Source organism: Anthonomus grandis, chromosome 13 (assembly GCF_022605725.1).
Source record: "Anthonomus grandis grandis chromosome 13, icAntGran1.3, whole genome shotgun sequence".
NCBI lineage: Eukaryota > Metazoa > Arthropoda > Insecta > Coleoptera > Curculionidae > Anthonomus > Anthonomus grandis.
In genome coordinates, this window is record NC_065558.1 from 10,781,768 (window position 1) to 10,797,736 (window position 15,969).

Here is a 15,969-nt window from a genome sequence, read left to right on the forward strand (position 1 = left end):
ACGGCGTTATTAGTTGACAACAACGTGCCACGTTCACCTTTTCTCTCCGCCATGAGCTTCTGACTTCGACGCTGTCAAAACGATTGAGGTGTTTAATTAAAGTAAACCTTAACATGCCCCTCAACTTGAAAGAATGAAAATACTTTCAATGAAAACTAGAGGAATGCAAATCACTTAACATAAAAAACATAACTTAACCTAAGTATAAAATGAAAATACGCAGGTTAGATGAAGTAGAAATGAAAATGAACTTAATAATTATTAATAACGGAGACTTACTAAATTAGAACTATTCTAAACAATGTCAACTTTGCTAAATATCAATTGTCACTAATTGGAAGCGGACACAGTTTGGTAACAGTGCATCTAATGTTACCCGATATAGTTTTCACGGATACAACGCGCACAACACCATCATTCCCTGGATAGAGGGTATTAACGCAACCTAGGGTATTAAGCAACCTAATTTCCACTCAAACGGTGGCAAGTGATTGTCTTTGATAAGAACCATAGTCCCTAATTGAATGTTCGGTTGGTTCTTCTTCCATTTAAGTCTAGTTTGCAAGTTACAAATATACTTTTTGGTCTAGCGCGACCAGAATTGTTGCATTAGAAGTTCTAATTGCTGAAAATTAGATAATCTATTGATAGCAGTATTCTGGAAATCAGGGTGAATAACAAGTGATCGCCCAATTAAAAAATGTGCTGGGGTGAGCACTTGCAAATCATTTGGATCTGTCGAGAGTGGCGTTAAAGGTCGTGAATTTAGAATAGCTTCTATCTGGGTAATTATTTTGTAAAGACCTTCATAAGTCAATATTGTGTTAAGTAAAATCCTTTTTAGGTGATGTTTTGCTGCTTTATCCAGCTTCCCACAAACTACCATGATGAGGAGAATAGGCTGCAATAAAATACCATGAAACTTCAGAAGATGATTCTAGATTTTCTTTAAGTGTTGGTGAATTGCCTTTTAGGAAGGTTCCTAGTTCCTTCAAATAGTTGGATGCGCCTACAAAATTAGTACCATTGTCAGAATAAACATTTAATGGTTTACCACGTCTTGCAATAAATCTCTGAAAAGCTTTAAGAAAGGCCAACGTGCCTAACTCAGTGACCAGCTCCAAATGGATCGCTTTTGTTGTTAAACAAATGAAGACTGCTATACATTTGCTTATCTTGCAACCACGTCCCTTTTGATCCTTTATTTAATAAGGTCCAGCATAGTCAATGCCAACATCAGAGAACGGAATTCGAGGACTGACTCGGGATGACTGACTTGAAAGATTACCCATGATAAGGCTACGTGAAGTGGGATTGAAACGAAAACAAATGAGGCACTCTTTGATAATTCGCTTTGCTAAATTCTTACCAGATATAGGCCAGTAATTATCTCTGATGTTTGCAAGCAATAATTGAGAGCCGCAATGTATAAGCACTTTGTGTTCATGCTGAAGAATCAACTTGGGATTTTTATGTAATTTTCTCTTTAAGGATAAAAATTGTTGTGTTACTTGAACCTTTGTATCTCCCAAGACTTCTAAAGACATCTTCAGCGAAATCCCTACAATGAATCTGCCATCTGAATCTCTCACAACATTTTCGATGAAATGTTTCTCTGCTAAGAGTTCTTTTTCTGAAAGGATTGGCGATGAGGTTGAAACCTCTTCAATTTCCCAAAACTTTTGCAACTGATTTTGAATATCTAAGGTTTTTGAGAAAAGATAAAGGGTATTCTTTGATGAGTTAGGAATGCCTATGGGACCTGATACCAACCAACCCAATTTGCTAAATGATAGTTAGTTGGAAAATGTCAGCTAAATGATAGTTAGTTGGAATATCTAGATATTCTGGATTGAAATATGTGTTAGGTAAATCACCTGTGATTTCTGGAATGACTAAACAATCTAATGAAACATTGAAGTTGTAATAACAAGACTTGAATTTGACTCAACATGATTTATTAATATTAGACACTGAATGCCCAATTCCTAGGATTGAGGAATTAAATACAAAATTAATTCCTATTTGACGGCGTTACTAGTTGACAACAACGTGCCACGTTCACCTTTTCTCTCCGCCATGAGCTTCCGACTTCGACGCTGTCAAAACGATTGAGGTGTTTAATTAAAGTAAACCTTAACAAAACTATTTAAGGAATTATGGCATGAAATCTTTGTCAGAACACTATAAGCTGCAATCTCGATACAATACTTACAGTAGTAATTACAATAAAAATTAAGTATTTAAAACAAAAAAACAATCAAAATATTTTAACTTTAGCCTCGTTACATTAATGTTGTCAAGCCAAAAAAAATATAGATGGTTTTTTAAGCACTTCATCCCAATAAAAGTCCCTTTAATAAAATTGTATCAATAAAATCCATAAAGGTTTAATTAAAACAGTTACAATCAAAACGCCACGCCAGTTTGTTTTGTAAATTTGTTTGAATTTGAAATGAAAGTAGTTTTTCAAACATTAAAAATATCCAGAATATTTTATATGCCAGCGCATTTTAAAAGCGGGACATTTTTTTTTTCGTGATTTTTTTTTCAGGCACTGATACTATGTGTTACTTAAATTACGAGTTTTCAATTTTGAGCGACCATTTTTAACGCCGTCGTTTTATTTTTATTTGGCTATATCCAGCTACGCAAAGATAATTTCTCTGTCACTGGAATTAAAACGGTTTGAACGTTAATTAACTTACTAATTGCTGTGTATAATACGTAATTGTCAAAATAAATGTATTGAATTGACTTGGCTGAATATACATATTTAATTTAAATACAAGAATTTCCCGCCTATATATTTTCTACTCGTAGAAACATAATAACTTCTTGGGGTCAATAGCAAAAAAACCGCAAAAGCGTTTTAATTATTGTACCATTACACCGTTAAGAATATAATCCCCTTCCTTCCGTTTAAAATCGTTAATTTTTTACACTTCACACGGTATTATTTCACCATAATTTCCTGCGTTCTCCGGCTTCGCACTTCTATCAATATGAACCGGTAATTGTTTTATGACACTTGTAAGGATGTAAAAAGGCATTAAATTTAAGATATGTGAGGCATACAGAACGGCCATAAAAAAAATCTATTTTTAAATACCGGTTACAATTTTACGGTTTGCCTTAAACTTCATTGTTTGGAAATAATTTAGTTCTTCTCAATTTGAAAAAGAAAATTACTTTAGAGCATGAAATTTATGTTTATAATCTGCAACTATACAGTGAGAACCAAAATATATATAATCTTTAAAAGTGACAACTAATTTTAGAGATCATAGTGAAACATTCCTACCAGGTTGGCTAAATATTTTAAAGAAAATGATTCAATTGATATAGTCCTCTCGTTAGAACAAGAAAGTGTAAGCAGTTTCATTATTTTTTAAAAGGTAATCAGAATTATCGAGCCAAAGCATATTGCTGCTATGTAATAATTATGTGTTTCAGCCTTTTTTTGAGCAAAACTTAAATTATCCCGGATATCTTTGAATCCTTTAAGTAAACATGAATTCCCTCAATATCTTAAATAATATGAGTAATACGTTCAAGAATATTTTTCTTTATTGTCAAGGCTGGCAATAATCAATGCTATGAGTATTCTTAAAATAGCAGATTCATTAACTACGAGTGACGTCTTCTTCTTTGAATCTTTCCCTCTATTATCAGTCATAATAAGCTGTATTTTGACCTTCTCATAAAATGCTCCAGATACTGTAATTTTTGTTTTTTTATTGGCAGAATTATATTCCTTATTTATCCACACATTGATCCAGAAAAACAGATTTGGTAGATAGACTGAATATACCTGTTGTTATCATGCTTCATAAAAAAATAAAAAAAAAATCAGTATAGACAATCTTCAGTTCTATAAAGTCATCGAACTTGAGCTGTATTGGAGCATTTTTCCTTGTTTGTGCAGATTAATCGTCTATAGCCACTATTTTCTACTTCTACAATATTATTATATTTTATCGCCATTACTTGGTATTAAGTTAATCGGATTCTAAGCCATAACTGAGTCAACTATGGATAAAAGAATTAGTTAATTTTTAAAATAATATTAGTTACACACTCTCACGCTTAAAATAAGATTCTTCATTATTAGCATTGTGGTTTTGAATCTCATGAGATCCTAGAGGAAATGAGAGAGCATTTTATATCAAGGTTGCAGTACTTTTTCGTTTACTGACTTTTACTTAAAATTAAGAGATATTTATTCCAGCAACATAGGTCAAACCACGGAAGTCTATTTTTGAATTACCTTTTTTTCTATGATCTCTTAAATCTATTGAGGAACTCTCAAATTTATAAACTACCTGTATAGTTTGAAAGAATAAGCGTTTGAAATTAATTTCCTGCATTAATAAATATGCTTCTCAAATGTACACAAAAGGAATAATTTTAACTTATTTAATACCATTTAATGCATAACCTAAATGACTACGATGCCTGTTTCACTAAAATAAATACATAATCTTATATTTACTAATTTTTTTAAGAGTTTTTGTTGTCCAAGTAGACGTCGACAAAAAAGAGCAAACTGTAATCATAGGATAATCAGCCACATTTACGTGTAAAGTGGCACTATCTCTACAAAACAACAGAGTAAAATCATATAATTTAAATAAAAACATAGAGTAAAAACAAGTAATAGAGCAAGTAATATTTATCCTATTGGCATATTTTCAGGTTTCATATGCTGGTGAAAGTCTAGAAGCTGGCCACTGTGGTTTTACCATCTTAGCACTTCAATACCTATTTGTTATTCTTTTTATCCAGCAAATTTTTGGTATTCTTACCGGTATGCCAGTATTCGAAATCCTCTAATATTCTTATATATTTTTTCCTATATGCAGAATATTCTAATTCTTATTTTCATGCAGCAGTCGTTGTCTCTCTTAATAATGGTACCAAGGTATTTGTATCTTTCTATTGTATTGGTTGTTTGTATATGTAGATTTATCCGACATTGCTTGTTCCTTTTCACGTTCAATATCAGTATATATTCTTTGCTTTCTTCATTTATTTTATTTATTAATATTCGTAAATTTTGAAGCGAGCTTGCAATCAGTACTGTATCATCAGCACACCTTAAATTATCAATGGGTATTCCGTTTATATTAACTCCCCCTGTTTTATTGCTTAATGCAATTTTTGTGATTTTCTCTGCATAAAGGTTGAATATATCACCTTTTCCGATTTTGATCGTGAGTTTACAAATATTATTAAATTGAGACGGATCCGAAGATGCCAAACAGATAGTAATGCCTCCTCGGTATCACCAGTTGGTTTCAGAATCTCAATATTGATATTAAAAGCATATAATTTAAACAAAAACATAGAGTTAACACAAATAAATTATATTAATCTTATTGGCATATTTTAAGGTTTCAGGTTATGCTGGTGAAGCATTCTAGAAGCTGGCCATTGTGGTTTTACCATCTTAGCACTCAATATTTGTTATTCATTTATCCAGCTAATTTTTGGTATTCTCTCCGGTATGTCCAGTATTCGAAATCCTCGAATATTCTTTTATATTTTTTCTTTAAGGTCCCTGTCTCCATGCCATAAAGTAGCACATACAGTACATAGCATCTCAGCAACCTGATCTTCATAGAGAAATTGATATCTCATATGCAGAATATTTTTTTCATTTTCAGAAATGATAATCTTACTTTTTCTATTCTAATTTTTATTTTCTTGCAGCAGTCGTTGTCTCTCTTAATTATGGTACCAAGGTATTTGTATCTTTCTGTCTATTGTATTGGTTGTTTGTATATGTAGATTTATCCGACATTGCTTGTTCTTTTTCACGTTCATTATCAGTATATATTCTTCGCTTTCTTCATTTATTTTATTTATTAATATTCGTAAATTTTGAAGTGAGCTTGCAATCAGTACTGTATCATTAGCACACCTTGTATTATCTGTATCATCAGCACACCATATCAATGGGTATTCCGTTTATATTAACTCCCCCTGTTTTATTGCTTAATGCAGTTTTCGTGATTTTCTCTGAATAAAGGTTGAATAGATCACCTTTTCCGATTTTGATCGTGAGTTTACGAATATTATTAAATTGAGACGGATCCGAAGATGCCAAAAAGTCACACAGTAATGCTACCTTGGTATCACCAGTTGGCTCTAGAATCTCAATATTGATATTAAAATCACCCATGAATAAAACTTTCTGGTTTTGTGTACAGTGATATAGTCAAACAAGAGCCTGTAATCTTTAATTAGATAACATATAAATATCAAATATAAAAGTAAACTTAGAGTCCACACTAATCTAGCAGCAAACAACATTCAATAGATTTAATGATCATCAAAAGAATCAAACATCACCACAATCGCTGCCCTAACTAGGCAGCAATTAGAATAAATATGTAGTGGTAATAAAGTAAGCATTACTGGAATAATAATTTAGCAACTATACATGAAAACATTACAGTTATTACTCCAAATAGTGAAATGTTAACTGATAATCTTCATTTATTCCAAATGACTTACTTATCTTAATCAAACAACACTTTTACACCAGGAAAAAAGATCCTTCGTGCCTAAACTTCGAATTCGGAATCAAGATCCATCTAACAATTTGTCACGTCCTCCTCCGTCCATTAATCACAAAAGCCATCTGCCGGTCAAATGCTAATCAGCATAGACTCATTTAATTAATTTTCTAAAATAAACAAGCCATCAGCGACCAAAAATGGGCATTAGCATCACCATAACGGCTACTCATGCGGCGAGGCGAGTCGCCTGATTTGTCTCGGGCTGCAATGGCCCAGCGTGAGACGCCGCGGGGTACCTTATTCCCTTGCTTTTAGTTATGATATTGAGAGGATGCCCCCTTTCCACACCCTCCATTAACTCCGCTACTGTATGGCCAATTTATGTAATTTAATTATTTTAATTTGCTGATGGGTTCGAGACACCTGTTAGTGTTTGATAAAGGGAGGATGAGTAATATTGGTAATGATCACTTTGCAACCATATCAAGATGATTGCTATTTAGCAATATTGCCACTTGGGATTCTTCTTCTTTAAGTGCCTTATTCTGTACGGTCAGCTATCATTAGCACTATCTGTAATTTGTCGACCGATCACTTTTTTTAAAAGACTTATATATAGTTTCACCATACCATTATCGCAAAATTTTTAGATTCGACGCCCGGATCCTTTTTATGCCTTCAATTTCACTCTTTCTGTTAATCATTTGAAAAGTCCATATTTTTAGTTTCTGCGAATGTGTCCAGAGTATTCAGAATTTGTGTCAGCATGATTTCGAGATCTTTTGACATTCTTGTAAGCACATTCGCATGTCGCACTCTGTACAACCAGAATATTTCCAACAACCATCAATACGTCTACATTTCAAAAGCTTCCCTCGTTTTACACATCATTTTTACGCGTCAATTTTTGTTGACCTGGCATCCAAGATATTTGTATGACTGAATGCGTTTGATTTGTTGGTTCTGTGCCTGTAGAATACCTCCTTCAATTTGATTTTTAATAATAACCAGCTATTTAGCAATTTGATTTTTTGATGTTTAAATTTAATCTTAATTCTAAACTCTTAGTTGCCACAATAATTGAAACCTTGTCAATATGCAGTGATTTGCGTGGCATTGCATTTGACCATGACACTTTAAAATTATCAGATTTATGCCCCAGAGAGTACATACTAGCCCAGGTGAGTAGGTACTCTCGCATTAATTTAGTCTACGCCAAGGATTCTGGAAAAAATACAAATTTCACAAGAGTACGTTCAAAGTATAGTCAAAACTGCAACTCTAAAGACAAAAACTGTACATTCAGACGAAAGCTTTACTAAAATGGAAAGTGAATTACAAAATATAAGATAATGTTAGAGTTAGTGAGGTCAGAAGGCAAGGTAAAGGTCTTGAGATTGTAAAATCCGGTCACTTCTTTTACCACTACGCAGAATAAGATGATAATTCATAAACAAAAAGCTTGTGGGAAATCTCAGAATGGTCCAGTCAGTTTCCACCAGGGTAGTATATGTTATCTTTAAAATAAAAAACATGATTTAAAAAATAAAAAAGTATGATTTAAATGGTATTCAAGTTTATGCAAGGAAGAACCCTACAGACGAGGAAGTAAAAGTTTTTTAATGATGTTTAACACAAATGGCTCTTGATAATTTTAGCAGTCTACAGCGAAATGATCGTTGCAACACTCTCTTAATTTTCAAGTTACAAATTGTTGAATTGTTTTATGAAATTCTATACACTAAACAAAATACTTTAGTAAATACTTTAGTGACTCCAAGTATATTCCTAAAATATCTCTGGATGAGATTAATATTGCTTTGAAAAAGATGAAGAATAAGAGAGCTCCAGGGGATGACGATATCGTTGCAGAAGCAATAGGGCTAGGAGGACCACAACCGACAGTATAAGAATCCATGATTTAAAAACTCCTTATCCGTGCCTTTGGAATTCGAATTTGCCAACAAACTGAAACAATTTAGTAACTATACTTTTGCAGAAGAAGGAATATTTAACGGAACTAGAAATATATAGACCAATTAGTCTCCTTAACCATCTTTATAAGCTGTATATCAGAATTTAATTATAACAAATAGATTGGAGACAAAGGCATATTCAGGCCCGAAGTGCAGTACAAACAACCACTTGCAGTGCTTGAAAACCTTGATAGAAAAGACCCTTGATTATAACCGCCCCGCAGCATTGATATTTATTGACTTCAAAGAGGCTTTCGATACAGTAGAACTAGCAGCCTTATTAAGAGCACTACAAGACTATAAAGTCGACTACTGATATTGGGACATAATTAAAATATATATGAAAATGTCACCAAAACTGTAAATCTAAACTCCACAACCAACAAGATAAAGATGGAAAGGAAAGTTACGCAAGGCGACATCATGTCACCAAGGCTATTTATTATTGTCCTTGAGTATGTATTTAAAAGTTTGGCATAGCAACACAAAGAAATACTCATTGATAAAGAAATAATCTATTTAACCCTTTAAGGCGCAGTAGTTTTTTTTTTCTCAAACTGCGACAGTTTTTTGTTAAAAGGGTGGTCGATTATTCAACCAGTGCACCTTATGGGCCTCAAACCCCATATATATCTTATAAGCAATTTTTCAATCACTTATTTTTAGTAATAAATAAAACAACTTTGCTCTGAATCTTAAAACATTTATTTCACAAAAATATAGGTTAACCTTAAGAAAATGTGATGAAAAAGCTAGTTTTGATGACAAGGAGCAAAACATTCCAAGCTTATGCCAGAAAGGTTCGGAAAGATCCATTACAACTCGTTCACCTAAAGTATTTTCAGTCTGTGTTTCTTGTTTTCCCTGGTAGACTTGAAGGGAAATCATATACCCAGTAGTAGAGCATGCCATTACACAGACTTTAAAACCCCGCTTTATCGGTTTCATTGGCATATATTGTTTCAGTGTTGTGCGCCCTCTGAAAGCAACCATACTTTCATTAATTGCACAATGTCCTTTTGGAATGTAGGATCTAAAATTGTCACACAAAATATCGAGTAAAGGTCTTATTTCATACAATTTATCGTAATTCGGTTCTGCTCTTCTTGGCATTTGGGTGTTGTCGTTCAAATGACAAAATCTTAATATTTGAAGAAATCTTTTTTGTGTCATCAAGTCTATAATTCTATCAACTTTAAAATTTTTGTCAGTGGACCAATAAAGTTTCATGCTAGGCAGGCTGTGAAAACCCAAAATTATAAGAATTCCCAAAAAGACTTTTAGATCTTCTACATTCAAGTCAAGCTTTTTACAGCACTGTGTTGCGTATAAATTTGATTGCTCTACAATCATTTCTAGAGTGTCTACGCCCCAACAATTGCAAAAAAATTTCTAGAGGAGATTTCAGAGTAGTACTATTTAAAGTTGATCCAGTTTTTTCTCTAAAATCATATCTAAAAAACTTATTGGGATTAGTGTCTGTTTTCCCATCACTAATCCCGATAAGTATTTCATTATCTAACAGATCGACGTAGTCTGTATCCTTGACCGAATCATCAGAATTAAAATCTAAAATAATAAATAAAAATTTATAAGATCACATAACCTATAGCAGCTAGGTTTACCAAAATCTTAGTCATGATCTAAGTTGGTAGCTTAATTAGTATCCGCAAGCTCAGTTAAATCCGTTTGAATTTGCGCAGCATCTATTCTTCTGTCTTCAGATAGTTCTAAAAATAATTTATTTTTGAGAATATTTCGGTATTATTGTATATGCAATACTGAAAGTACTAACTGGTTGAGATTTTAGAGGAGAATTAGGAGTAGAGTATCTGCTAGGCCTGCTAGTTCTGCTAAAAGCAATATTTGGAAGAGCATCTGCATTGCTATCACCTCCAATATCCGAATCCTCTGGTTGCTCGTCTGTTATACTATCCAGCCCATCGAAGAGTGTTTCAGGTTGTATATCGTCCAAATCGCTTATATTTATTTCGGACATGATGAACCTTCTAAAATAAATCTTCAGTAAGTCAAAACTTCAGTATAAACAAAAAATTAAAACATTTCTTACTTAGGATTGTTAGGAATATACCTATGTATAGGTATTTGAAAATTATCTACATGTGAAAGTTGAAAAAAAGCATACTTGATCTAATAGAGACTAAAAATAGCATTTCCCAGTGGTTATTATAAGCTGTAACAGAAATAAATTTTTTTTTCTAAACTGTTATTTAGATCAAAAAAATTATTCTTTCATAAATTAGGTTTTTCTTAAGTAGAGTTACTCTTTACCAAAATTTTAAAACAACAGTTTTTAATAATTAATTACCAAAATTGGATTATGAGTTAAAAAGCCGTCCATTTTGAAACAATCGCTTCTTCCGAATTGCGGTCGTCGTGCAACATTGTTCGGTTCTCAACTACGGCAATTTGTTGTCGAGCTGACATTGTTCCGTACCAACGGATTCGTCACTAATTGGCTTTCTACCACATGTTATAATCTGACGCTAGACATAATTGTGTAAAGATAAATCCCTTTGTTCTACTCCATGTGTGGCGTTCGTGTTGTGTCTCTTGTTGATGACGATTTTGCTCGTGTTAACTGAAGATTACAAATATTTGAACTAAATTTGTTAGGCAACGTTCTGTTGCTATGATAATCGGCTTTAATTCCGTGCAAGAAATTAAAATGTATTTTGTCAGTTTGTAGTAATAATTGCTTAAATAGGTTTGAGATTTTTGTTTACAATAAACGAGTTAATAATATATGTGATTTTTATATAAATAATTGTTTGTCCTCACACAGAAGAAAGATCAACCTAAGAAGTATATTCCTGACTGCTACTATAATACTATTAGTATTATTTCAGTCACATTCTAGATATTTTATAAATCAAAAACATTCATTTATAAATATCCAGAATGTATGAAGTTTACATTGCCCTTAAATAAATAAAGAGGAAATGTTTAACGTAGCTGCTATATTTTTATTTAAAAAAAGACGTATAAATAACAATAAATATCCATACTGACAAGATTTCCCATATTGTCAGAAATACCTTAAGTAATGTACAGACAAATATAATTTTTTTTATATTTGTCTGTACATTTTTCTCCCTAAGCGTTTTATCATTTTTTTTTAGTAATTGTTCTTTAGTACTTTAGTGACTATAGAATATTAACAAATTTAGTTGTATTTTATAAAAACTAGGTACGAAAAAAAATTTGGTTTAAATAAAGCTATTATTGACACAATTATTGGAAAAAATGTCTTTTGCCTGTATTTTATTATCCATTACTCTACTTCTCTAGAATCCACCGATTTTCTAGAAAAAATAAATATATTTTGATATGGCTTGCTTTGCGTAGGATCGATCATATTTGTCTTCAATAAATTGATAGAATTACTTCATCTAATGAACTGTATGTACCTAACCCATTAGAAAGTATAGTTTATAATACGCGACAAATCCATTATACGTTGCGCGCACGGATATATTATAAATTAAATACAGTAATTTACATTTAAATAGACAAGCTCCTGTTGTCAAACGCTAACATAAATAAATATGAAAGACTACGGACAAGCGGCAATAAACAATCCCTTCAATTACAACTCATTATGGTCAGGAACGGAATAATGAGACCAAATAATAAACAATGTAATAAGGCAATAAATTCTTGACTCGCTTAACAAATCATTGTTGTTATAGGTTACGCAAGTTTTGATAGCAATGCACGTCATTTACATAAACATGTGTTATAAAAGGTTGGTTTTATTTTTTCCAATACTTAATTTTGGAAAAATGTATTACAAATCAAAATTCAGTTTTGAGTACTTTTTGCTATTTTTTTTTGCGAAATAATCTCTGATTAAAAATCTCTGAATAAAACTGATTCAGATGAAAAAACTTTTTAAAATTCTTCGGATAAAGTTAATAGACAAGATCAGCTTTCTATTTGTTCTTTCTTATCTAATGTTAACATTTCAAAGCCGATATTCAAAAGTAGCACATGGATATACAAGCATTTAATTTTGTGGTCCACAAAAAACAAGTTGTTAATTTGAAATTCATTGAACACTAAAAAAACTACAAAACTAGATCATTTACAGGAAAAAATAAGAAAATCAGAGAAGAGATGAATAAATAAATTCAGAAAAATAGACCAAGATAAAGGTTTATATTTAAAGTCATAAAATAGAGTGTAAAACGAAATTATAATAATGACCATTTCTATGAAAAACTATTACTTTTAATATCAGAAAGACACGGTAAAATTAAATATGATTTTGGAGCTTTAGCAACCCTTTTTTACTTAAATATAATAAAATAACAATCATGTACCTTAAAGTTATGCCTAATTTTTCCAAAAAAATCTAAATATTGATTTTGAGCAACTTGCATATCTTTGTTAATAAACGAATATGATCGATTAATTGTTTTTATATTAATTATAGGAATGATTTCTATTATTACAAGGAAATAGTTTTTGTATTTTATGGTAAAAATTATTAAATATTTATTGTGCAAATTTTAAATTTCTCACACGTTTATGAATTTGTTTTTTTAAATTTGGTATCTGGTGACATAACTATTTTTTGTATTTTTTAGTCTAGATAATTTTGCCATACCCTAATGTGTCAGGTAGAAGTTTCAAAACATATAGTCATTTGTGCCTGAACTTTTGTAAGACTGATGTCATTTACTGCCTTAATGATTGATATATATGTGGGAATATAGAATATAAAATTTCCCATTCACTAGATTTCTGCGAGTAACTATAAATGAATATTTTGAATTTACTTTATTTAACTTAGGACTTGATCAGCGATACTCTTAAGGATATAGGGTAAGCTGCATTGGTATTGAACTAAGCAGTACAATGTCTCTTGCATTTGAGAGTATTCCTTTCTAGGGTTTGCTAATTTGGAATAATTTAGTGCCATATTGATTTTAAAAAACACAGTCAGGTATATTTATGGGCCAGACTATCGAGCATTTTATTGCAAATAGCTTTTAAATCAAAAACTTTCAACGCTGAATTTATTTTTTATAATGGAGAAGTTAAACAACAGTCACGTGCTTCCAAGACCATCTTTTGGCTCTGATTTACAGATCTATTCTTTATGACATTAAAGTACGTCAAGCAGCTGCTATTACACAGACTACAGCTTTGGTGAGTTCTATGCTCCTTCAATTCCTGAGTTAAGGGTGAAAACTACTTTACCTATTTTTTATTTTATACGTTAGTTTTATAACTCGAATACCCTATTTCATTTTGTGATGTCTCCAGTTTTTTACTAATTTTCTATTAATTTGCAAGTTAATTAATTTATCGTTTAAACTTGTAATTTGACTCCCAGAAAATGGATTTTAGTTTTTTTTATACTAAGGTGTTTTTTGTTTTTTTGCAATTTTCATTTTATTAATTTTTCTATTTCAGCTGCATATCCTGAAGAGATTTGTTTTCTTGCAGAGATAAAGTCATTCTGTTATTAAATCTAGCTATAGTTCAATCCAACTAATTAATAAATCCACCCTACCCTATATTCAAAGTGTTAAAATTTATTGTTTTTCTTCGTGGAAGAGCCACACCATCACATTCACCCCCCAGTTTTCTATTCGGGCTTTTAACATTCCAGTCTCGGGCGGTATTGTTTAGTTTTATTGTGCATGTTTCACCTTAACGTATATAAATGGCTCTTGAAATAAAATTATACCGATTGTTTTATTTTATTGCCTTTCGGTAACAAATGCCCTCCCGAGGGATTACCATTGAAACTAAATTAGAGGAATAGATCCTGCTCTTACTTTAGGTTTATTTAGGATCTATTGATAATATATGTAAGTTTAAGAAAATTTATTGAGACCCTACATTTACGTTTATTTTTTAAACCGTTGAGAAAACATTATCAGATCTCTTAACATCATCAATATCTATTATGATAAGTTGAATTAAAAAGAGAAAGTGTGCGTGATACACTAACAAGTTATGCATCAATTGTACAGTCTGGTTTATTGGAAATATTTTAGTATGCATCTTTTTAATTTCAATAAAAGTCATAAATCTTGTCAGCGACAGAAATCCTGATAACGCTGTCAGTCCACATCCTTTAAAATCCCCATCAAAGGCAAATATTCCAAGGAAAGATCTAAATTTAGCTCGTTCAGAAATAAAATACGCATCAAGGTATAACGGTTTCAAGCGAATTAAAAATTCCGGAGGTGTAATAATAGCTACCGTTCGCGAACAATAGCAGAACATTGTATCGAATTATGAGATCAGCAGTTTAATGGCGGCAATTCGGAGTAATGAGCTTCACATGTTTTACATTTTATTTGCATTAATTTCAGTTTCCTAATCGTTGTTTTATGGCGACTAATAAAGTATGCTTTCTTTAAAAAAACCTTTGAGAATCAGTATGCGTATCGGAACTTTAGAAGATACATTATCGTCAATAATGCATCGTGGTGGTGATGATGGGCAATAATGTTTGCACCAAACAACTTTTATTGGGTCGTTTATAGAGTTAAACGTTATTATGTTTTGATAATTTATTCTTTTTGCTAGACCTTGAGTTGTGAGTCCTTATCTTTATGATGATTATCGGTTACTTTAGCTAAGGCATTTTCTACATAGCTATTATATCTAAAATGATTAATTTAAATCCATATCATAAAATTATGTAACAAACATATACGGAAATAGCACTAATATAATTTTTAACTGACATTTTAGGTTTTCCCAAAAATGTGTTTTTCGCCAAAAGTCTTCCAGTAAGGTACTACTACTACCTTGATCTATAAATAACAAAAATACCGTCATGCATTTTTTTAAGTGGGATATGATTAATAGTTCCCTTATTCAATAAATCTTAATCTTGATAAGTTGCGAGTCATTCCGAATCAGCTGAAGTAGGCTGATAAAGCATGAATAATTTTATGATGATTTCAAATTGAGTATTTCAGAAAAGCAAACCCATTCTTTCGGTAGAGTGTTGATTGACAAAAAAATCCAAGATGTTCAGAAGCTGGAATGCTGATTGATTGATGGTATTGATTAATTCAAAAATCTGGAGTGTAAAAGATTACAAGAGAGCCTAAGGATTAAATATTGAGCTCTTGTATAAAACGACGCAGTTAAAAAGGTGATTTATTTCTTTTTTTTTGACTTAATATAAAAAATATCTTATATAGTATGAGGTAAGTATATTGAATATTATCGATTTTTTACAATTTTTAACGTGAAGCTAACTTGCTAATGAGTTTTAAGTATTTCCTTTTCCTATTTTTTTTTCAAATAATTAGAATGTGCTAATAATTAGCTAGATGTGTATTTCATCTTATGTCTCCCTATAACAATATTTGTACATCACCTTTAGGTCATCAGGAGTTTATGTAGACCAAAAAGGATTTAATGTAGAGAAACGTTGCTGCCTGGAAAAATATTTGATTTACACACAC

General features: G+C 31.5%; 1 long non-coding RNA gene across 1 annotated transcript; it reads right to left on the bottom strand.

The window, feature by feature from the left end:
- Positions 1–9,314: 9,314 nt before the first annotated feature.
- On the bottom strand, positions 9,315–10,914 carry LOC126744138 (uncharacterized). The gene is made up of 4 exons (XR_007663074.1): positions 10,833–10,914; positions 10,299–10,512; positions 10,129–10,233; positions 9,315–10,072 (listed from the first exon to the last, which is right to left on the bottom strand). It is a non-coding gene; the product is annotated as an uncharacterized LOC126744138 (long non-coding RNA).
- Between the last annotated feature and the right edge of the window lie 5,055 nt (positions 10,915–15,969).